The sequence below is a fragment of the Neofelis nebulosa genome, chromosome 5, assembly GCF_028018385.1.
Source record: "Neofelis nebulosa isolate mNeoNeb1 chromosome 5, mNeoNeb1.pri, whole genome shotgun sequence".
In the NCBI taxonomy this organism is placed as follows: Eukaryota; Metazoa; Chordata; class Mammalia; order Carnivora; family Felidae; genus Neofelis; species Neofelis nebulosa.
The window spans coordinates 127,282,855-127,308,620 of record NC_080786.1 but is presented as its reverse complement, the minus strand read 5'-3'; the positions used below and the strand labels follow the sequence as shown (position 1 = coordinate 127,308,620).

At 35.4% G+C, this 25,766-nt stretch overlaps 1 protein-coding gene and 1 non-coding gene across 2 annotated transcripts in view; both read right to left on the bottom strand.

Annotated features, from left to right (window-relative positions):
* Nucleotides 1-25,766, bottom strand: part of ROBO1 (roundabout guidance receptor 1) — a 1,142,978-nt gene that overhangs the window by 300,319 nt on the left and 816,893 nt on the right. The gene's annotated exons all lie outside the window — the stretch shown is intronic.
* On the bottom strand, nt 9,638-9,739 carry LOC131513278 (U6 spliceosomal RNA). Its single transcript, XR_009262505.1, has one exon. It is a non-coding gene; the product is annotated as a U6 spliceosomal RNA (small nuclear RNA).

Here is a 25,766-nt window from a genome sequence, read left to right as displayed (position 1 = left end):
TCGGTTAAGCGTCCGACTTCAGCCAGGTCACGATCTCACGGTCCGTGAGTTCGAGCCCCGCGTCGGGCTCTGGGCTGATGGCTCGGAGCCTGGAGCCTGTTTCCGATTCTGTGTCTCCCTCTCTCTCTGCCCCTCCCCCGTTGATGCTCTGTCTCTCTCTGTCCCAAAAACTAAATAAAAAACGTTGAAAAAAAAAATTTAAAAAAATAAAAAATAAAAAATAAAATGAATATATTAAATGCTGGTCATGAGTAGAAAAACTACTCTATTTGGTACTAATTGTGGTTCTTTTTTTTCTTGACCGCTGTCTGAGCTCATTAGAATCACATGCTGTGCAAATCTCTCTGCTTTGGAAAGTCAGACATTATTGCCTCCCTTATGCCATTAGTTAACCTTAAGCTTCACTGTACCAAGGGGCTAGGGGCATTGAAAGTGCCTACTGCTGCAATGGTGAGGACAGTTTCTCTTCCACAGATGAAAAGCACGCACAAGCTGTACTGAACATTAAAGTACACTCTAGAGCTTGCTAAAATCCTTCCAATAGACTTTTTTGGTCAGCCCTTCAACATAGATACAATAAAAATGTAAGATGCATTCCATACCCTACTCTAAAAAGCAATCTTAGAATTTTACTAAAAATGAGTGCTAAAACCCAAAAATATAAACATGAAGCTTAAAACAATTTAAAGATTTATTTTAATTACAAAAACTTTTTAAATTACAGGGATATAGGTGGTAATGCAGAAAGATCTATGCTTCTCCTCATAATGGTGACTTACGGTAACTGCCATTTCAGGACAGGAAACGTGTTTAGTATGAGTATCTCTACCTACAGTTTACTAATGCCCTGTGAAGTTAATTTCTAGTTAGCCCCATATATACTAGAATTATAGATGACATTCTTCATTAAATTAAAAAACAAACAAAAAACTACATTCACATTAACTTTGAAATTGTTCAAAAAATCAAACTGAAAATTATCATATATATAAAATCCAATCATTTTCCTGTTCACACAAAGGATTGAGTTATAAGTTTCATGCTGTTTAGAAGTATCTATTTACTTGGTTCACAAAGCAAAATGTAGCCAATGTAAGTTCCATGCTATTAAAAAGAGGAGAGTTTTGCCCGAGTTGCCAACACAAAAGTTATTCCTCTAGGAGGTAAGAGGTACATATATTAAACCCAATGAAGTGTCTTAAGACTAACAGACATCTCTTCTCTAATTACATGTTCACCAAGAAAACTCATAGTTTGACTTCCTGGCAGCAAAAAATTTATTTGTTGTTGTCAATATTCTGGTCTACTAATAAATTCAATAAGTCCTCAAACTGAACATTAATAAATTGCTATTCTTATTTCCTTTTTTTTTCTTGAAAGAAGGTATTCATTTGATATTTTCATCAATGATCTTCCAAGGATAAAAGAGCAATTCCAAGAGAAAAACCTAGTCATATTCTTAGACCATCAGTGTATTTTGGTAAATAGCTACTTAATGTTAATATTAGGCATTATGCAATTAAAATAATTTTTAAAGTAGTTTTAATAGCTATCAATAATCATTGCTGCTTAATCATTAGGCATACTATACTTTCAACTATAAAAGCTGATGATACCACAATAAAATAAGATTATATGACCCTGAGACTCTCCAAAATTTAGGTAAAGTTAGACATCCACAGTATTGTTTCATAAAGACATGAGGAAGAGAAAATATGAGTATCTAAATATTCCTGAGCCTTACTATTATATTACTTAATATTAAAGGACTTTTTTATTTTGAATGAGAGAACAAATGAGGAATAGTACTTTGCACATAAAAGTAAATGATCTTTAATGTATTAGACAGTCAATGGTGTGTTTATGTTTACAAAGGATTGTTCATAGTCCTATAAAATAGTCTTCATTAAATTGAAATTTCAAGTCATTTTATATATTTCAAAAATGTCACATATTTATAGTGTATATGCATTATACATGAAAATGTCTGTGTGTGTGTGTGTGTGTGTGTGTGTGTGTGTGTGTGTGTTAAGCTTTCTTTTTACTCCTCAGTAAAGGATCACTTCAAATCAGACCTACATTCACCTAAGGAATGGCACTTTTGTAGCATTTATCCCAAGGAAGCAGGAGAAAGTTTCGCTCTTTCCAATCCCACCAATACCAAAGCTTATTCAACTCCTAGAAGAGATCAATGAGAATAGGAAATGCCATTACCTAATTCATAAGATAGCTGATAAGAGTCAAATATTAAGGAAATCTTGAAGAAAACTCCAGTGTGAAAGAAGAGGATTAGGACACACAGAAATGGGGAGAAGAGAGAAATGACAGGTGGGAGGAAATACTGGTAGTTTCCATAAGTGCCCCTCCCAAGTCAACCAAGCAAATGTTTTACAATGGTTTGGTCAGATGCTATGGCAAATATTCTAGGTATTCCTGTGGGTAATTTCTTCATTACAGTTGAGACCATATTTTGAAAGGTGTCAACTAACTGAAACAGGCTGAAGGCAACATTTACAAAGTATTTTATAGAGCAGAAGTTCTCCATGTGCGGTCTCTGAACCAGCTTCATCAGCAACACCTGGGAACTTGTCAAGAATGCAAATTCTCAGGCCCAACCCCAGACCTGCTAAATCAGAGTATCTGCTAACCCAGCAAGCCAGGTTTGAACAAGCCATCCAGATGATCTGATGCGCACTCAATTTGAGAACTGCTGTTCTACACTTAAATCACACCCCAGGGAGAAAGTTAGGTCAGAGATCAATCAGCTTGTCAGTGCACTAAATAATCCCAACCATTGCAAAAGCATGTAAATAAAAGAAGTTTACCATCAGAAAACACAGAACCACAGACATGAAAGAACTTAAAGGAAATAATGGATAAGTAAACCCATACTTGGAGACGTTCTGAAATCCAGTGTCTGGGAAATAATTATTGATTTTATGTCTGTAGTTTTGAAGTCTACTTTTATAGAGCACAGTTACATATATTTTTATTAAATTGATATATAAGAGCACAAGACACAAAATTCACTAACCTGAAAATTGAATGATTAAAGAGCATTCACTTTTGATAAATAAGAATTGAATGTATGTGCTAAACCCTCCTATCATATTTCATTCAGTTATTTTGTGAACACTCTTACCTCCTCTACAGATAGAGACTGTATTAGTGATACTGACTGTGCAATACTTGGACACAGAGATTAAACTAATGCCCAGTGTGCTACTGGAAACTTCTGATCCTGATCTTACTAAAATGAGTACGAGAGTCATGCACCAGTAACCTGACCTTTAACCTGAGCTTGCCTTTGGGGAATTTTGAGACAGACTAAATCAATTGATATGGCCATTACAATTGAAGGCCCTGTCAAATTTTTTACAGTATCTGAAAGGGGTAATTGGAATCTGAAATGGACTGTAAGCAACACGGAACTATAGTTCTCAATATGCCAGGAATCCAACACACTTGATTTCTTCTTTACGCTCAGTAACAGGAAGGAAACAAAAATGTTATACAATAATTTCTGAACAGATACTGATTCGACTATTATGATTCCAATATATGTCCAATAATTCTTTCAATAATATAAGAAATGATAGGAGGTAAATAACTTTTTAAAAAATGACTTTTCACAAATATCTCTTGATGGCATGAATTTAACATTTTTCCCTGAACACTTCATAATTTTGGAGGATATGAAACACTGGGAAGAGAGTTCTCTTACCTAGTTCAAAGGAAAAATATTTTACAGGAGAGCCTAAAGATAATCTTTATTTTACATTTAAAAAAAACACAATTGAGTTAAATTGAAGCTTAAATTTTTCAATTTCAAAAATTAAAATATATAGCTTGTTTGTTTTCATTTATGCCTGACCCACAGGGTACCTTTTGTACTGGCCAGAAAAACAGAATGCTCCTTAACATCGATGTGTGTTTTGAATTATACTAATAAGCAACATATCAGCTGCGAGGTGAGACTACATTGAAAAAGACTGCTTCAGCTTACGGAAAATACCAGCTGTCTCCACTCTGTGAAGATGGATTACCACCTGTCCTGTTATCTTCCATACACAATACAAGGCACGTTGGCCATTTTAACCAGGATAACTGTACCCATATGTTCTTTAATTCTGGTCTGCATGCTGCCTACCATTAAATATTCGTAATGGATCATGGTAAATAGGAGATTAGCATGGAAGGCAGGGTGTTTAAGCAGAATCTAAGCCTCTGTTTTATTAAACCTCCTCCTTGTTCTTGAGACCTGTACAACTGAAAATATTTTTGATAATATCATCAATTTTAGCTAAATAGTAAAGCACCCAAGTGTAAACAGAAAGCAGTGAGGTTTTTTTTTTTTCATAAGGCTTAGGCAGTAGTGAGGCTACATGCCACAATAAATTAAAACATAGGTTGCCATTAAAAAAAAAACCAACACTTTAACCTTTAAAATGATCACGTACATAATTTGCTATAAAAAATTTTGCTACAATTTCCCTCCTTTTCTCATCACTTACAAAAATGTTACATGATTGAATGTATTTGACAGAAAATAGTATATGAAAAGCAGAGTTTTAACATACTATAGTTGAAAAAAGTTACCTTTATTTGAAAAATAAAATGTATATTTTGAATGATATCAGTTACTTCACAAAGTCTTTAGCCACAAAATGGAGATAGATAAATATGCACTTCTACTATAGAATAAACTGGAATAAAAAACATGCTCCATTATCAAATGTATTTATTTATCTGGTTAGCTTAATATGTAACCAGTAGTATATGAAAGACAATGATCAGATAGATACTGAGTTCTGTTTTAGTGAGTACAGGGCTAACTTCAGCTATACAGAAATCACACACAAAGTTGTGGCCCTGTATGTTTGCATTATATGCTGTAGCCAACTGAGCAAAGGGCCAAACAGGTCAACTAGCAGCTGTTTTATATAGTGATCAATACTTAGGACCTCAGGTCAGTATGATTTGATACTAAATATTACGAATATTGTAAAACAATGCAAAAAATAGTTTATAAAAAGAGTACAAAGTGTACCATTGCTTCATTTTAGACTAACTATAAAGATAAAATAATCTCAAATATAATCCCTCCATTGTAAATAGTCATAAAATTCAGCACTGTTGAAGGAAATAATAGATTGACGTTTGCAGGTGTATTTGGTCTTACATTGTTGGGTTCTGACTTATATTAGTCAAACATTTTATTTCCTTCAACTTGTGAAATGTTAGAATTCCTAATTAAACTTTGAAATAAAAAGAATAGGGACAAGCAAATAGAGATTAAAGGAACACGTCACAGAAGCTTTCTTGATTTACAAAATATTTCTTAAAGGAAAGCAGAAAGCTATTGTAATGATTAAAGACAGAGCCCTTTTATGTGTGCAGATGGGAAGTACTCCCAGAGAGGGTCATATTTCCTTAGGCTAAAGACCAAGAAAACTTAACTGCCCCAGGCCTGGAGTTCAGTGGCAAGAACAATTCATTCATTGAGAACTAAGATTCAGTAATCAAAGTATGAGGACAAGGGTGTGATTTTCATCTCATATAAGGACAAGTGACTACCAATTCAAAGGAAACAAATGGCAGTAAGAAAATGAAATCTCCCATATGGCTAGCATTTTTAAATCTGTGGTCCCTTATTTATTCACTTTTAAATTTCATTTTGTAGGCATCCAAATCGGCCAGGAGGAAGTCAAACTTTCACTCTTCACAGATGATGTGATACTCTATATGGAAAACCCAAAAGATTCTACCAAAAACTGCTACAACTGATCCATGGATTCAGCAAAGTGGCAGGATATAAAGTCAATGCACAGAAATAGGTTGCATTCCTATATACCAATAATGAAGCAACAGAAAGAGAAATCAAGGAATCGATCCCATTTACAATTGCCCCAAAAACCATAAAATACCTAGGAATAAATCTAACCAAAGAAGTGAAAAACCTATACATTGAAAACTATAGAAAGCTTACAAAAGAAATTGAAAAAGACGCAAAAAAATGGAAAAAGATTCCATGCTCCTGGAAAAGAAGAACAAATATTAAAATGTCAATATTACTCAAAGCAATCTACATATTCAATACAATCCCTATCACAATAACAGCAGTATTCTTCACAGAGCTAGAATAAACAATCCTAAAATTTATATGGAACCAGAAAAGTCCCCAAATAGCCAGAGCAATCTTGAAAAAGAAAACCAAAGCAGGAGGCATCATCATCCCGGACTGCAAGCTATATTACAAAGCTGTAATAATCAAGACAGTATAGCACTGGCACAAAAACAGTACTTTTTTTTTTCTTGGAAAAAGAAATGGACCCAGAAACATATGGCCAACTAATCTTTGACAAAGCAGGAAAGAATATCCAATGGAATAAAGACAGTCTCTTCAGCAAGTGGTGCTGGGAAAACTGGACAACGACAGGGAGAAAAATGAACCTGGACCACTTTCTTACCCCATACACAAAAATACACTCAAAATGGATGAAAGACCTAAATGTAAGACAGGAAGCCATCAAAATCTTTGAGGAGAAAGCAGGCAAAAACCTCTTTGACCTTAGTGACAGCAATTTCTTACTCAACACATCTCCAGAGGCAAGGGAAACAAAAGCAAAAATGAACTATTGGGACCTCATCAAAATAAAAAGCTTCTGGGGGCGCCTGGGTGGCGCAGTCGGTTAAGCGTCCGACTTCAGCCAGGTCACGATCTTGCGGTCTGTGAGTTCGAGCCCCGCGTCGGGCTCTGTGCTGACAACTCAGAGCCTGGAGCCTGTTTCCGATTCTGTGTCTCCCTCTCTCTCTGCCCCTCCCCCGCTCATGCTCTGTCTCTCTCTGTCCCAAAAATAAATAAAAAACGTTGAAAAAAAAAAAAAATTAAAAAAAAAAAAAAAAAAAAAAAAAGCTTCTGCACAGCAAAGGAAACAATCAGCAAAACTAAAAGGCAACCAACGGAATGGGAAAAGATATTTGCGAATGACATATCAGATAAAGGGTTAGTATCCAAAATCTATAAAGCACTTACCAAACTCAACACCCAAAAAACGAATAATTCAGTGAAAAAATGGGCAAAAGACATGAATGGGCACCTCTCCAAAGAAGACATCAAAATGGCCAACCAACACAAGAAAAAATGCTCAACATAACTCATCATCAGGGAAATACAAATCAAAACCACAATGAGATACCACCTCACACCTGTCAGAATGGCTAACATTAACAACTCAGGCAACAATAGATGTTGGCAAGGATGCAGAGATAGAGGATCTCTTTTGCACTGCTGGTGGGAATGCAAACTGGTACAGCCACTCTGGAAAACAGTATGGAGGTTCCTCAAAAAACTAAAAATAGAACTCCCCTACGACCCAGCAATTGCACTACTAGGTATTTATCTAAGGAATACAGGTATGCTGTTTTGAAGGACTCATGCACCCCAATGTTTATAGCAGCAGTGTCGACAATAGCCAAAGTATGGAAAGAGCTCAAATATCCATCGATGGATGAATGGATAAAGAAAATATGGTGTGTGTGTGTGTGTGTGTGTGTGTGTGTGTGTGTACAATGGAGTATTACTCAACAATCAAAAAGAATGAAATCTTGCCATTTGCAACTACGTGGATGGAACTGGAGGGTATTATGCTGAGTGAAATTAGTCAGAGAAAGACAAAAATAATATGATTTCACTCATATGAGGACTTTAAGAGAAAAAAACAGATGAACATAAGGGAAGGGAAATAAAAATAATATAAAAACAGGGAGGGGGACAAAACATAAGAGACTCTTAAATATGGAGAACAAACACAGGGTTACTGGAGGGGTAGTGGAGGGGGATGGGCTAAATGGGTAAGGGGCATTAAAGAATCTACTCCTGAAATCTTTGTTGCACTACATGCTAACTAACTTGGATGTAAATTTTAAAAAAAATAAGTTAAATAAAAATTAAAATTAAAAAAATTCATTTTGTATGAATCACTGGCTATATAAATAGGCCAGAAACATACACTGTGCTCCATAATTTCCAAAAATAGTTTCATATTATATTTTAAAAATCTCTTCAAAAATCACAAAGAATTAAACTACTTGCTTTGATCAAAAATTGAAAAACTGATGTTAAGTATAGAAATTTACCAAATATTTAATACCAACATTCACAATACAAGAAAATGTATGCAAATTTAAAGGTAACAGTTACAATATTTTTTTTCAAATAATATTTCACTCAGTGCATACAATAAGTTTTGCTGAGAAGTTTAATATTAGAAGGGACTTAAGAGCCAGATGGGAAAGCTGTGTATATTTAATATACATATCTATTCCATGTCCATTTGACATACTATTTAGACTCCCATAGCCCTCATCCTATATAACTGTTTCTTTGACACTACTACAATCTCAGTGAATGATGAGAAGAATCAATAATATGAATCAATGTCTTTATTATAACTTATTTGGTTTTGTAACACTAACCTTGGAAAAAGGTGTTCTGGCATAAAATATGCATTTAATTTTACCTATTTAAACTTAACTAAAACCTTAGGTAATAATGGAGAAAGTGCATTTTAAAGATAAGATATGTAGTTGAAAATGGCAATTTTTATGAAAAATGACAAATTAATCATTTGTTTTACACAAAAGTCCTTTCTCTTAAAGGATCAGCACAGAAAACCTTCAAATAAGCCTGTTCCCTTTTTTCAATATTTTTATTGGATGTTTGGTCGAAACAAGAGAAACAAAACAGAGACAAACTGGAAAGACAGAAGGGGTACAGAAAATAGTGGTCCCACCATCACACATGGTTTGATAAAAAAATGAAAGACTATGATCTCTTCTAACAAGTTGAAAATTAGCCTTTACACTTCGTGCTCCTGAAAACACAATGCTCAAAAATATAGAATTGACAGTGGGTTAACTTCAGATTTGTTCAAATATAAAGGTACCAAATAATAAGAAACACACAGAATTTTCTAAAGGATTTTCACAATTCTTAAAAATATTTCAAATTTGGGGACATAAAGAGAAAAAAATAGCATTGGTGTTTCTGATTGGATTTTAACCCACTTCTATCAAAAATTTCTATATTCAATTTCTATTTAAAATTAATTTCATAATCCTCTATGGTTATTTCTAAACAAAGTCACAATGAAAAATATAGATCAGATTAGCATTGTTTTTATCTGGTATAACATATTTCCAATATTTCTACACACTGATTACAGTTCTCTCCCATATCTTTATATACTTTATTTATGAGAGTTTTTTTTAAAGTATTTTTCTATAGTATAACCCTTATTGAGATACAAGGCTTAATTACAAAAACAAAATTTAGATTATATCCAAAATATGCCCTTAACTATTTGTCTATGGGAAAATTTTAATTTATATAAAAAAAATCAAATAGGACTACATTCAGATCACTTTTTCCAAAATGCTGTTTTCTAAATGAAAAACTTTGGAATTGATCTATAAATAATATTGTTTATCTAATCTTCCTCTCTCTCTCTCTATTGCTTTCTTTTTTTTTTTTTTTTGGGAGGAGGCGGTGGAATCAGGGATGGGTCCTTGAGGACCTTGAGGAGGTAAATCACTTCACTTACAGAGCCTGTTTCCCCACCCACAGATATTAGGATAAAATATGGACTGCTTCACAAATTTGTGTACCATCCTTACGTACAGGACAAGCTAATGTCTGTATTGTTCCAATTTTAGTATAGTGCTACCAAAGAGAGCACTTTCTAATCTCCTTAAGTATCTGTCTTATAACACTTGTGACTATGAATGGAGTATGATACTATAATAACTGGGGCTACAATTTCCAAGCTTCATAAATAACGTAGTTTCCAGGAGTTACTGTCTAGCTTATTCAGAGCCTGAATAGACATTACTTGTTGGGTTCAGGTATTCTCTCATTGGAAAAAAAGAAAAAGAAAAGAGACAGATGTACAAATAAGAGTTTATTTATATCCATCTTCTTTGAACTAGTCAGAACAAGAAATCCTCCACTGAGAACTTTACTAAATACCTCAAGTAGAATGACTTAAGCATTAGCAGACCAGCTAAAAAATCTAAAATTGAAAACGTTCACCTTGAGTTCTAAGGCTGCATCATAAAATTTCATATCTTAATCAATGATGAGAGTATCAATAGAGCTAGAATTTCTCTTATATATGGCTATAAAAGTAAATCTGAAATATTCTGTACCAATAAGGATATTACCTCTTAGAAAAATAATAAGTATTTCTAAAGTAAGCAAAGATTAAGCTAAATTACACAAATTTATGCTACTTATTTTGCCTTGGTGCCATATCAATATAAGTATAGTTTGTTGAAGGTGGTAAATTAAGTTGTTTTATATCTAGAAATATGATTAACTTTATAAAATCTGAATTTCCATCATCATTCTTCAGCCACAATAAAGAGAAAAGAAAGCATATTTAAGAAAGACTGTTAAAACTCCAGTCTGAAGAAGTCCTTAGTCATCTTGAACCTTTAAACAGGCCTTTGGCATAAACTCAGATCATATCCCAGTAAGATAATTTCTCTGGGGACATATCGTTCACTCAGCTTTGAAGGATTTCACTTAGACAGATTCATCTGGCCTATTAACAATTCTAATTCAAAGAATCCCAAGAAGAAAGCAAGCAAAAAGGAAATAACTGTTTTTTTTCCTCAACCCCAACTCTCAGCTTCCATTCAAAAAATATCTTCCTTCTTTTTATTCTTCCCTATGTGAGTTCTTATTCATGTTGTTGAAGATCAGAGCTACTACACAACAGAGCCTAAATTGTTCTGTGATTGTTATATTTTTTTAGGTACACACCACAGGTCTATGCCAGCAGCCCCATGGGCATTCAACACACATTAACTGATGGTAATACTTGATAATAAGTTAAATATTAAGAATTCATGTTTTGAGCACCAAAGTCTGTTGGTAGGAGATTCTGAATCAACTCTGAAAAGAACACATATATATGGTAAACCGTCTATGGAAAAATTGTAAAACAATTCTAATTTATTCCTTTTTCTATGATATAAGGCTAAATTATGTTAATGACATTTACATCTATAAATGGAAAAGAAATCAGTGAAAACCCCATTTTGCAAAGAGAAATAGGTAAATATTTTGGAATGCCTATGGTCCATAAAAGAGTCAGAGTATTAAAAGTGATGAGAGAAATGTGTGAAAACCAATGATGGAAGAATGGCTTGGGAAAGTTATTAACTAGAAAAAAGTTCTAGCATGGAAAATACAGTAACTTGCTGGTTATTAAACATGGTTCAATTGAGAGAACTAAAAATAGCTATAAATTTTAGAGAACCATTTGATGCTTTTAACACTTGAAGATAAACCATTATCCCTTATTTGGCAATTTGTGTGTTTTGTTTCATGTAAATGTGCAGCAATCTTTCTTTACTCAGTGTCTGCTTACTCTTCAGGGTATAAAAAAATCACCAGGTAGGGCAGCCAAAAGAAATAAAGCATCAGCTCAATTAGATCCTGGCTTTCCTTCTTGAACTTTACAAGTTCAGACTGTTGACTGTTGATTTGTCTTCTCAGCTGCCTTGTAAGGAGCCAGAAAATATACCTATGAAGTTGAGGACAATGTACCTATATATACAACCTTCATACTTTTAGGAAACCTCATGCAGAAAAGAAATCCCATGGACCCTGAGCCTATCACCATAAAACATTCAGATATGAAAACAGAAAGTACCTGGCAATTGTCCTAATTTGGTGTATGTCTAATTCTCCACTACGATGTTTCTGTAACCAATTTACTGATCATTTTTTATGCTTCTTTCTGGAGCAGAGGAACATTACAACATTGACATGATCTTTCATATACTTACAAATACTTTACCTATTTTAGTGAAAAAGTCAATGATACATTGACAACATGTTATCTCTGCAACTATCAAATCAAAGTAAATTAGGACTACTCCCTCTGATACAAAGTTTATGTCATTCAATACTATCAATCTGTGTTTGATTTTCTCAAGGCTTATTGTATCTGACCCTCAGGAGATCATGGTCACCTGAGCTTCAAGCAGCCCCAAGTGCGTCCTCAGAAGTGATGCTTCCAGAGATCCTCTGAGCAGGGGAATTCACACATTTTCTAGGTCAGATAATCCAAGACCAGACTGAAATACTGGGACTTTCACATCACTGAAGCTTATTAGCCAGAGATGAGTAACTCCCAGTTTTTAAGTTGAAGAATTACATGCTGAATCTGATAACATAAAACAACAAGATTAAGTATAAATTAAGTAGAATCAAAGTAAATGACCCTAAAAGAAAGCTGAACACATCACAAGAAGGGTCTCATCAATACAAGAGAAAGGGAAGCAGTATGTGTTCACAATGCAAGCCAACTGAAGCTTTACTGCTTCCCAGCTATTTACTTAGTGGATTGTCTAGTCAATATCCAGGCTTTAAAAGATTACCTATGTCATGTCAGAAGATCCCACATATTGATCTCTCCTGGACATACCAGTCATGTTCTTTTAAGGGGTCATATTAGGAATGGTTTCTTGACTCAAAGTCACTTTATCCTTTTTTTTTTCAAGTTTGTATTTAAATTCCAGTTAGTCAACATACAGTGTAATATTAGTTTCAGGTGTAGAAGTCAGTGCTTCATCACATCCAACACCCAGTGCTCATCACAAGTGCCCTTCTTAATGCCCATCACTCATTTAGCCCACCCCCCGCCTCCAGCGACACTCAGTTTGTTCCCTGTATTTAAGAGTCTCTTATGGTTTGCCTCACTCTCTGTTTTTATCTTATTGTTTCCTTCCCTTCCCCTATGTTCATCTGTTTTGTTTCTTTAATTACACAGGAGTGACGGAAATCACTTAATGTATCACAACAAATTGAGGAAGATATAGGTTAAGTTTCTTAAGCCTTATTAAAAAAATAATAAAGACAGAAAGAACACTGATCAACCATCAATTTACCTCCTCCTTTTAGCCCATCTCAAGTTTTAATTGGGACGCATATTTTTAAGTATACTAATTTAATGATAGCTCGGTTTGTCAATAATGTATAAATATCAAAGCCATAGCTTAATCTTAAATGCAAAATGTACAGATATTGAATCACTGACTGGCTGCAGCTGAATAAAAATGTATGATTTTCATGTGTGAAAAGGATTTGCATGTACAACATTAACATTTTACTGGTTCTTGTCTGTAACTACAGATTAGGAAAACAAATAGAAAAATACAAACTGAAAATTGTATATTTTAGTACCTACTGACACATTAACAGTTATTTTACCAAAGGAAGTAAATGTATATTATGCTTTGGTCTTATTTTGTGGGAAGGTAATTGTCTTGAATATAAAATGAATTTGTCTTAAGTTTCACATCAGTGTGAGAAGAAATATAGCATAAGGATCACGAGCATGATGGTTATTTAAACCACCTGGGCCTTGATTTCCTCTAAAAAGTAAGGGTAATAACAATACCTACTTCACTGAGTTTTTGTGAGGATTAAGTAAATTAATAAATATAAACAGTGTTTGGCACAAAGCACACACTCACAAGTAGTGGTTATTATTACAGTTAACACGGCCTTCCACCTCAACTTCTTCTTCAAATAAAAAAAAAAATAACAACGTAGCTTATATTCTATAAGAAGGTTTTAATAAGAGCCAATTTATCCCACTAAGTTAAATATAAAACAGAAATAAGTTATGTTTGAATATTAAAATTCAATATTCTTCTTCCTCTGGGTCTGTTCAGAATTTCAGCGGCGATATTCCACACACATAAACACAATTTCCATTGCTAAGTACTCTCTCTATGGTGCTTAAAAAGCTTCCAAACAGCCAGGAATGTACTTAAGCCGTTTGATTAGCCCCTTATGTCAGATAAATGAACAGTTTTTGTAAACATTAAGTGAAATACGAGTCATTTGAAAGGAGAGATTCTCTGTAGTACAATAAATGTCCCAAAAGGAATGTCTCTGAAATAATAGGATTTTGTTCTCAAAATAAGTCCACCTTGTAAAAAGTCAGAATTTGGGGGACATTAGTATAAAAAGAAGAGGGTTATGAGTGGCAGGATACAAATGGGTGTGTGTGCATGCATCATTTGTAACAGTTCACTTGCACAAAAACACACTTAAACAGGGAGCAAAATCTGGCACAGTTAAATTTGCCAAACAACTATCAGATAAAGGGAAGATACAGCACAGATTAAAAACACAGAAATGATCTCTGGCCATCTAATGAATTAAACACATAAAAGACAAACTAGGTTTCCACACAATTATAGGCATGTAAGGCTAGTCAACGGAATGAATGCTGTGAGAGTACGATCCAAAACTAAGGCTAACGTTGTCCTTCAGAAATAAAAACCAAAAAAATTATCCCTTACAGAAACAGTTCTCCCACTCCCACATCCCACATCACCAAGCAGAAATGTCTGGGAAAACATAAAGGAATGCACATTCTTCTTTTTTTTTTTTTTAAGATTTTATATTGTTTATTTCTTTCGTTGATTTTTTCATTTTACGTGTGTGTGTGTGTGTGTGTGTGCGTGCGCGTACATATAATGTCTATTTATTTTGACAGAGAGAGCATGCACGGGTAGGTGCATGAGTGGGAGAGGAGCAGAGAGAGAATCCCAAACAGGCTCTGCACTATCAGCCTGATGTGGGGCTTGAACCCACAAACCAAGAGACCACGACCTAAGCCAAAGTTGGATGCTTAACTGATTGAGCCACCGCGGTGCCCCTAAGACTTTAGTTAAGTAATCTCTCCACCTGACATGGGGCTCGAGCTCACAACCCAGAGATCATGAGCCACACTCCTCCAACTGAGCCAGCCAAGCACCGGAGGAATGCCCCTTCTGAAAGCAGGCTTATCATCCCTGCCAAATATGATCATGGCCGACATTCACTCACTAATTTCCCCTAGACATGCAAATCCACATTTCCCGGCTAAAAAACTAAAAAAAAAAAAAAAAGTCAATAAAAAATACACAAAGTCTCATGAAAAAGCATGATTTTATTTAAAAAAAAATTTTTTTTAACATTTATTTATTTTTGAGACAGAGACAGAGCATGAACGGGGGAGGGGCAGAGAGAGAGGGAGACACAGAATCAGAAGCAGGCTCCAGGCTCTGGGCCATCAGCCCAGAGCCTGATGCGGGGCTCGAACTCACGGACTGCAAGATCGTGACCTGAGCTGAAGTCGGATGCTCAACCGACTGAGCCACCCAGGCGCCCCGAAAAAGCATGATTTTAAAGAAAGTTTCATAGACATGGTCATCATAGTGAATTAAAACCTTCTCCCTTTCCTCTCTTCCTCTCCTCTATTTTTATAGAACCACAGCCTTTCTTCCAGTTACTAAGATTGTACAGTTTTGCAAAAGCATAAGAAATATCCGAAGTTCTAAAGATATCATTGATTAGCTAGTAAAGATAACCCCCTCTTATCTGTACAATGCCTATCTCTGACTGGTCCAAATTACTTTCCAATAGTTAGCCAATTATGCAATTATTACATAAGGTAGCAAATTGCATTGCTTATTTATAGATAAGCAAATGAAGTCACAGAGGTTAGGAGGTATTATCAGGTCCTTAGGAAAGTCCCAGAAAATCAATTCCAAGCATTAAACTAGCATAACATCCATTCACCAAACATTCCAGAGACTTGCTTAGGCATTGTTCTAGATCAGCAGTGATAAAGAGTGACAAGCTCCTGGTCCTCATGCAGCAGACACAGCAAGAAGGGAAATCAATGGTAAACAAATGTATATCATTAATCACATTATCCCAACCCTATCTTGTTTTTTGTATGTTTGTTTCTTTGTTTGGGTTTTTTGTACGTCATTTATTGCTAAAATGACAAAGGGCCGGATTAAGATCCATGCACATAGCATGGTAGGTTACCATTGGACAAATTCCAGGTTCTTGAGCTGAATGGGAGAACAACCTTTGACAGACATGTGCAACTCTACTCTACAGTAGCCCCCCACCTTTGTACCAAATCAAAAGGCTTTTAAGGGGAGAAAAGATAATGGGATTGGGAAGAGAGGAATAAGATAGTACTCCTTGTTCCAGAAGAAACTAATCTTTCAAGCTATCATTTCCACTCATCAACTCAAGTTGCCTATGAAATATGTCCCTCTAAGTCCTGGGCCTCTTCATCTACATGAGCATCAGGAACTCAACAACTTTCCCTGTGAACTGATTGCCCAAGGTCCTCAGATATGTGAATGACAGAAATAGTTGCATGAAGTAGAGACTTGACCTGTATTCGGTGGATTTAGTGACTTATATTTTCAAATATGTATTTTCATATTGGTAAACAGTTTCATTTACAACATCTACATGTTATATATTTAATATTATAGGCATATGGCCTGAACTTCAGGGGGACAGGGAGCTGGGGAAGGAAGTGATTCTAAATGGAATCAATTCTGTTACTGAGCCGAAAAAAAAAATTACACATTATAAAATATATGATTTTATAAACTGAGGAAATGGTGCTTTTGAAAAATAAAACAGTGAGTGATTATAAAGACATGTATACTCAAGTTTTCTAATATACACTTATCATCTCAAATGTGATATAGTTACATCTAAACTTGAATCTGTAAAATAATTTCAAATTAAATATTAATCAAAGGTACAATTCTACGAAATCAATTTCATGCATTGCCATTTTAAAGGATGAAGGCAAACTGAGGTATAAATTATTTATAAGAAAAAATAACCCACAATAACATTGAGCTAATTATCACAGTAACTGTAGCATTTCAGGGCAAGAATAGAGGAAGAGAATTTCTTTGTTCATATTTTTCCTAGCCAAAATTTCATGAATAAATCATATGCTTCAACCCTATTTTTAAGAATCTAAAGAAGATTTGAATCTGACATTTTTAAAAACATTCAAAAGGAGCTTTAACTGAATCCATAGCAGCATGTAAAAATATTTCCTCAGTTTGTGTGCGTGTGAATTTGAATGTGTGTGTATACTTTCTGACTTCAATAAAAATCTCTTTAAAATTGGAACCATGTCAGTGCAGCCACTATGGAAAACAGTATGGAGGTTCCTCAAAAAAATAGAACTACTATAAGATCCAGCATTTCTACTTCTGGGTATTTATGAAGGAAATGAAATCACTACCTCACAAAGATAACAGCACTTCCCTGGCCAAGGCAATGGAAACAACCTAGGAATGAACAAATTAAATAAATATGGGGTAAGTTTGTGTAAGGGTATATGTGTGTGTGTTTGTATGTGTGTATATATACATGCACACGATGGAATATTATTCAGCCATAAAAAGAAAGGAAATCCTATGGGGCGCCTGGGTGGCTCAGTCAGTTAAGCGTCCGAGTAAGGCTCAGGTCATGATCTTATGGTTCGTGGGTTCGAGCCCCGCGTCAGGCTCTGTGCTGACAGCTCGGAGCCTGAAGCCTGCTTCTGATTCTGTGTCTCCCTCACTCTCTGCTCATTCCCTGCTCATGTTCTGTCTCTCTCTGTCTCTCAAAAATAAATAAATGTTTAAAAAAAAAAAAAGGGTATCCTGTCAGATGCAACAACATGGACAGATCTTGAGGGCATTATGTTAAGTGAAATAAATGAGACAAAGAAAGACAAACCAAACTCCTAGAAACAGAGTACAGACTAAGGAGTACTAGAGGTGGGTGTGAGATGAGGGAAGAGGGGTGGGGCAAATAGATGAAGGTGATCAAAAATGACCAACTTCCAGTTAAAAGATAAATAAGTCCTAGGGACTATAGGTACCAATACTGTGTTGCATATCTGAAAGTTGCTAAGGGAGATCTTAAAAGTAGATCTTTTTTCTCATCACAAGAAAAAACTTATGATTATACGTGGTGAAAAATGTGAAACTTACTGTGGTAATCATTTTGCAATATACACGTATCAAATCATTATGTTGTATACCTGAAAGTAATACAATTTTATATGTCAATTATATCACAATAAAATTAATTAAATTGCAACCGTTTCATTTAAATTAACAACTTTCTGCCCCTCCCCACTCTTAGTAGCAATTCTATAGCTTAGACAATGGTTATCAGCATAACTGAGTCAGTCAAAAGAAGTAGTTACCAATGTAAAGGACTGTTCTTCTAAGGTCTAGGCTTTATGTCTTACTTACTTTAAACAAAAAAAGAGTGTTCTAAAATTTTAAAATATTTAACATGGTTGTTTTATACTTACATGAAAAATATTTATATATATAAATATAAACTTATATTTATATATATAAATTTATATTTATATTTACATGAAAAATATTTATATTATATTTTTTAAGCTAATTTACCTTGAGAGAAAGAGAGAGAGCAGGGGAGGGGCAGAGTGAGAGGGAGAGAGAGCAAGAGAGAGTGAGAGGGAGAGAGAGCAAGAGAGAGTGAGAGGGAGAGAGAGCAAGAGAGAGTGAGAGGGAGAGAGAGAGAGTCCCAAGAAGGCTTTACACCATCAACGCAGAGCCCGATGTGGGGATCGAACCCACAAACCAGAAGATGATCACCTGAGCCGAAACCAAGAGCCGACCGCTTAACCAAATGAGCCACCCAGAGATCCCCAAAATGTTTATGCTTTTAAATATTCATATTAATGTGAGCAGTGTTTTATTCTGTTAATTTTTATATCTAACACCATAAGAGAAAAATCTAAATTCTAAAGATTTTGGAAGGATTCTCTGTGGTTATGCCTCACAATCGATGTTCAAGCAGTGTATATTAGATTAGTAATGCAAACATTGGTATAAAATTTTAAACTATACATTTAAGTATTTAAATCTAAATCTAAATGTTAATGAATAGTTTGTTCCAATGTGGGGGGGGGGGGTGATACTTATTTCTCTTGATATATGTTCATACATATTTCTTTTTCAGTATCTGTGCAAGTATCCACTGTTTAGTTTAAATTCCAAAACTTAATTTCATTCTATTTAAGGTATAATAAATTCCATGGTCTGAGTTAATGATCAGAATATGGTATTAAATAAATGAATGTTATACTTGAAACTCTTTTCAGAAAAATTAGCTGAGATATAGTCACAGATTTAACTTGCCACTGGAGTTGATTCTAGAAAAAAAAAAAATTTCTACATAGAAGAAAAAAAAAAAAAGGTGAGGCATAAAACACACCAGGCTAAAAAAGATAGATAATGTATGCAGTCTCTCATTTCTACTGGGGAAACAAAATGCCAAATTGCACATCAGCACCTTCAAATATAAAGAAACCTTTTTTTTTTTCCATTATTGTTGGCTGGTAGGGATCGTTATACAGAACTGTTTACTGACAGAGATTTAGTAATAACACTCCCTTTGTGACCCATACTAGGTACAAGTTACAGTATTTAGAATTAAGTGCAAGGGACGCTTGGGTGGCTCAGTTGGTTAAGTGTCCCACTCCTGATATCAGCTCAGATAGTGATCTCACATTTTGTGGGATTAAGCCCCCAGTTGTGCTCAGTGCTGACAGAGTGGAGCTAACTTGGGATTCTCTCTCTCTCTTCCCTCCCCTTTTCCTCCTTCCCTGCTTGCAGGCATGTGTGCTCTCTCTCAAAATAAATAAATAAACTTAAAAAAAAAAAGGAATTAAGTGGTAAATACAATCTAATTACAATACAGGAGTTACATAATATGATAAAGGAATACAGGGTGATATGGGTAAGGTTAAACTTGATGTGACAGTGGGAGGGGTAGGATGTGCAGAAAAGGAGGCTAAGAGTAAAGGACGGATCTTCTGAACTCTGAAACAATAAATATTTTTTTCCAGACCAAAGAGGTAGGGGTAGGAGACCATGAATTTTATGCCACCAATGCCAGGATCACACAGACCCTTGCAAATCATTTTCAAGGGTTTAGATTTTAGGGGCATTGGAGAATCTCTGAGTGAACAATCAAGAGGGACAGATCAGATTTTTACTTGCAAAATAGTATTACAGCTATGTAGTTGAGAAATAATGGTGACACAAATTAGAAGAATAGTGAGAGGAATGAAGGTAAGTAGAAAAATCCTACAGCTATTCAAGACAAATCATCAGCAAGACTTGAGGATCAACTGATAGGAACAGATGGAAAGAAAGGAAGAAAGAATTAATCTCAAGTTTCTAGTCTGGAGAGTCAAATGGATGGTGGTATCCCTTTCAGAGCTAGGAAAAACTAGAGGAAAGGCAGGAATGGAAAGGAAGATGGTTAAGTCTCATATTGGACATTTCAGCTGGAGATACTACCAGGATCTCCAAATGGAGCTGTGGAAGTCAAGGCTAGAGACAAGAAAACAGGGAGTGAAACAGGACAATAGTTCTAGAAGAATCCAAAGAGGTAGGTGTGGTCATCCAAGGCAAACCACAGAGCAAAAAGAGAAGAATAAACACTCCAGGAATTTGAACATTTCAGCTATAAGCCAAGACTAGTCTAGATATAAATAAGAAGAAAATCAATAGCAGGTAGATGGTGGACCTTGCTAGTTGGCTAGTGAGCATCCATTTTTCTGTTCTTCCTTTTAGCAAAATACCAAACGTTGTTTGGGGAAGAAATGAGCTAGTTAAAAACATTTCTCCTTACTGAAAAGAAAACTGCAGGCTCAAGGTAGAGTCACTTCCCCAGGACAGCAAACCAAGACTTAATTGTAGTTTCAACCTCTCCAGGAAGGGAATTTTAAGACAATAAATCTGAAAATTTCTGGTCAACACCAATGAGGTAATCTGTCACAGGGGCCCTCTCCATTCCCCAAAGGAAGATGAGGTCATGTGTATGATAAGACCCCCTGCCCTTCCCCTGATGGAAGGTGACCTTGCCTGAAACAATCCTTTCTTTTCTTTTGCTAATAACAACTGGCCCTACCCTACTTCCTATAAAAACCTTTCATTTGTTGATGTACTCCTGGGAGCATCTTTCTACTTGCTACAGGGATGCTACCTGATTCATGAATCACTTAATAAAGTATAACTCCCTTGAATTTTGTTTTTGAACACCATACATCTTTGAAACTAAAGGTGGCCATGTGACATAGGTCTAGCCAATGAAATGTAATAGACTTCTACTGGGTGAAGATTTCCAGAAATTTACTGTCTTGATTTAAAAAAAAAAAAAAAAAAGCAGGGGTAGGGGGACGGGGATAGCTGCTGATTTTTTACACTCCTCCTTCTAGTAAAGCACAGAAAGGTGATATTGAGAGGTACAGCCATCAGCTTGTAACCACAAGGAAGAAAGCCACATACTAGGGCTGGCAGAGCAGAAAAATAAAAGGAAGCTGGATTCTTGGAGCTGCCATACTTCTCTGGTACAGCCTTCCTCCAGAATCAATTTTAAACCTGTCTGGTAAATTGCCTGACTTTAGTTACATGCAGTAGAATGTAATCCTGATCTAGCTGGGTGCCACGAAATTCTGGGAAAGTGAACGTTTCACAAAGGAGGTCAATTGTGTCAAATGCTTGCAAGAGGTAAATTATATCCATTATAGAAAGCAAAGTTTAGAAAGCTGAGGTCAAGACTATTAACAGTAACAGGATATTAGTGAGAGAAAAGGGTAAGGCCACACACACTGCTGAGCACCTCTTTGCAAAGTTTTGGTAAAGCGCCATATTTGAATTGTTTGGAATATTGAATGGTCCCCTGTTATAGCCTTCAACATAGTGATGTAGGAGAAGAAAACATCCCTGGAAGAAAGAAAAAAAAAAAAGAAATAGAATAGTATATCATAATCTTATTCTTTTGCTCTTGAAACAAAGAAACCATGTAGATAAATAACCACAAACCTGAACCTGAGATACTTAGACACTTTTGAAAATGTACGTCCACCCACAAAATACCAAACACTAGTTTTCATCCAAAATGCATTCTGAGAAAATTGTTTTCTGAAAAAAAAAAAATGGCATTCCATAAAAATGTGGGAATTGTAGTAACTTAGATCTCCTACTCATGTTTCTTAGGATTCATTAATATTTTAAACCCTCAAACGTCTTATAGAAAAGAGATATGTTTAGAAATTTGTTTAAAGACTTATTTTACAAATTATTTTTTGACAGCTTACAGAAATGCTTCACTGGAACACATTTGGAGAAAGGCCACAATGAAATATTTCAATGCTGGCCATGCCAATGACAATAATTCTATAAGCCCTCAAAAATATATTTATCATAAAAGACATACCATGCACTGATATATGAAGACTATCTATCATTTCACAAATATTTATATGGATTTTAAGTACACTTATGTATGAGAGGATTGACTCTGGGAACAAAAAAAACTCATCTGAATGTAAGCGTATGTGGCATTAGTTTGTCAGCCTTTACTTACCTGCAATGAAGAGAAACATTTTTTGGAACCGTAGTAATGCGCCTAACACAGTAAATAGCACATAATACAACAGCTACCATTTATATAATGCTTGTCAACCAGGCACAGTTCTAAGCCCCTTGTATATATCAACTTATTTAATCCTCCTCAAACCTCTCTAAGTAGAAGTAAAGTCCCCTTTTTTTACAGGTGAGAAAACTGAAACATAAAGAGCTTAAGTAAATTCACCAAGGTCATAAATGAACATATACTGCATTTGTGGAGAACAAAATTAAGGACAGAATTAGTTGTAACTAATTCTATACAAATTATATATGTGCGAATCTACACAAAATATATATGTGTATACATATATACAAAATATCCATGTACAAATTCTATTTGTAACTATAAAGAATGTTCACAATGTACTCTATGGATAAAAACCTTCAAACAACACAAACTCCTCTTGGAATAGAACGTAAGAAATGTATGGTTATTCACCTGGGGTTGATGATTAAAATTTTAAGAGAGGCTTAAAGAATTATAAACCAACATAGCTCAGAAGGAACAGAGACTTAAGTGTTACCGGGGGGGAAAGGAAAGAAGGAAGGAAGGAAGGAAGGAAGGAAGGAAGGAAGGAAGGAAGGAAGGAAGGAAGGAAGGAAAAGAAAGAAAGAAAGAAAGAAAGAAAGAAAGAAAGAAAGAAAGAAAGAAAGAAAGAAAGAAAGAAAGAAAAAGAAAGAAAGAAAGGAAGGAAAGGAAGGGAAGGAAGGCAGAAAGAAAGAAAGAAAGAAAGAAAGAAAGAAAGAAAGAAAGAAAGAAAGAAAGAAAGAAAGAAAGAAAGAAAGAAAGAAAGAGAAAGAAAGAAAGAAGAAAAAAAGAAAGAAAAATATTACAGAGTATGACCACAGAATTCAAGTTTTTAGTTTTTGGTGATTTAGGCAAAAGATGAAAAGAAAGGAATTAAAGGCACCTGTCAACATGCTCTCACTCCACCAGCCACAAAAATATTTCTCCTCTCCTTTGGAATTTTGGCTCATTGCTACTTTCTTTCCTGAGGTAGTCCCAAAGGAAAATATGCTATAATCATATTTTCCAAGAATTCCCTTAAGCAAGATTCAACAAGGTTACGACCTGTCATACACTTTCATTTTAGAACTAAGGGAAGTCACCTGAGTAAGCTATGACAAGTGCCGAGTTATGTGATCAAAATGCTCTCGGTGTCCTTCTCCATCAAACACAGACTCCTAATCCATTTTCTGGTGTCTGACAGAGATAAGAATCTGATAAAATGGTAACTTAATGTGACTCAATCTAGATAAGTACAGTATCCTGTGGTAAAGAGATATAGGGTGATAGAGATTGAGAAAGAGTATAAATCCTTAGGGGGAAGGGACGTCCTTTCCCATTTTGTTTGAAGTATCTGGCTTTTCTTCTAAGTTTTACTCCATTATTTACTGGATAAGATTTAAAATGTCCCCATTCAGGCATACTAAATAACTTGGTCATAAACTTTTATTCCTCTTGACAAGTGTAAAATGTCACAGGCACTATTAAAACTTCAATTTAGACCTTAGGTTAAATATGACTTAAAATGTTACTAAAGCTACAATTTCCACTCTGGAAATACTAAGAGACTGAGATTAAAACAGTTTTATTATACTTAGAAACCTAAATTAAACAACAGATATAATTTATCAAAAATTAGGCCCCACTTAATGACTATCTTCAAACATATGAGCTGCTACATTAAAAAAAAATGGCTTTTCTGTTATCAGCATGTAAAATGAAAGAAATTTCTACGGAATAGGATTTAAGTAAATTAAAGTAATAACTTTGTGTTAACATATGCTGATGCATGTAAGGGGTACTGATGATGGAGGCTAGATAATCTTTAGCTCTGAACCTCTTTTAATACAACAAATGATCTTTAGACAATTTAAAAGTCAGAGGAACAGATTAAATGACTTCCAAATGACCCTTCCAGCATCATTCTATTCTTATTAATAAATTCCAGTTTTTCCATAGTTTTAATTCTAGAAAATGTGAAGTATAAAAATTATATACACACATGGCATTTCACTTTTGGATTAAGTAAATACAACCTTCCTTTGAACTTGCTTCAAAACACCTAAGATACAAGTTCATGCATTACTTTTCTTGGTAAACAATGTTATGGATACAGATAAAGCTTTGAGTGTCCTATTCTCTGCTTAATATCCCACTGTCTGTAATTATTCGTACATAGCCAACAATTTTCTTTTCCTTCTGCATCCAAGCAAATGTATTTTTCTACTGTTCCAAGTTTAATCCTTACCATGACCACACCCCCACCCCAGCCCCCAGCACATACTCTCTCTCTACCTTTCTTCTGCTTACCTCTCTCTCTCTCCCCTTGTCTGTCTCATTCCCTATCCTCCTACTTACTCTCCCCTCTTCCTTCTCCCCTGCTCTGTCTCCTGGAGTCTCCCCTCCTGTTATTCTGGATGTGTTTCCCTCAGTGTACTTCCTGTACTTTTCTTTCTGTGTGTTTCCTTCTCTCTAATTCTGCCCCTGACTTGCTAGTCTCCTATACATCCTTTTCCACTCTCCCCTGCCCTCTCTCCTGGTTCAGAAATTCAGTGTAATTCACCAAAAATCATGTTCTACCTGCTTCTCTTAAAAAAAAAAAAAAAAAAAAAACCACCGGATTTACATTCCAAAAGGTTTTTTGTTGTTGTTGTTGTTGTTTTGGTTCTAGGGGATGAACAGGGGTCTACGAACTCTAGCACAATGTAGAAGAGTGCTTCTCAAATTTGAATTTGCAAAAGCCACATTGTAATACTGTTAAAATACAGGGTCTGATTCAGTTGGTATGCAATGGGGCCCATCATTCATCACCTCTAACTTGCTTCCAGGTAATGCCAATGCTGCTGGTTCCTAACCACATTATGACTAGAAGCCTCTAGTTGCTGCCTGGAGCAGATCCAATCCTTCCATACCTGAATTTGCTTCTCCCACATAGCTAGAAACAACATTACTGTCTATATGGGATTTTTCCCTTTCGTTCCTTCCTTCCTTCTTTCTTTCTTTCTTTCTTTCTTTCTTTCTTTCTTTCTTTCTTTCTTTCTTTCTCTTTCTTTTGAGTTTATTTATTTATTTTGAGAGAGACAGCATGAGAGCAGGGGAGGGGCAGAGAGAGAGTGAGAGAGAACCCTAAGCAGGTTCAGCATTCTGTGTCTCCCTCTCTCTCTGACCCTCCCCCATTCATGCTCTGTCTCTCTCTGTCTCAAAAAGAAATAAACGTTAAAAAAAAAATTAAGAAAAAAAAGGGGGCGCCTGGGTGGCTCAGTTGGTTAAGCAGCCGACTTCGGCTTAGGTCATGATCTCGCGGTCCGTGAGTTCGAGCCCCGCGTCAGGTCTGTGCTGACAGCTCAGAGCCTGGAGCCTGCTTCAGATTCTTTGTCTCCCTCTCTCTGACCCTCCCCCGTTCATG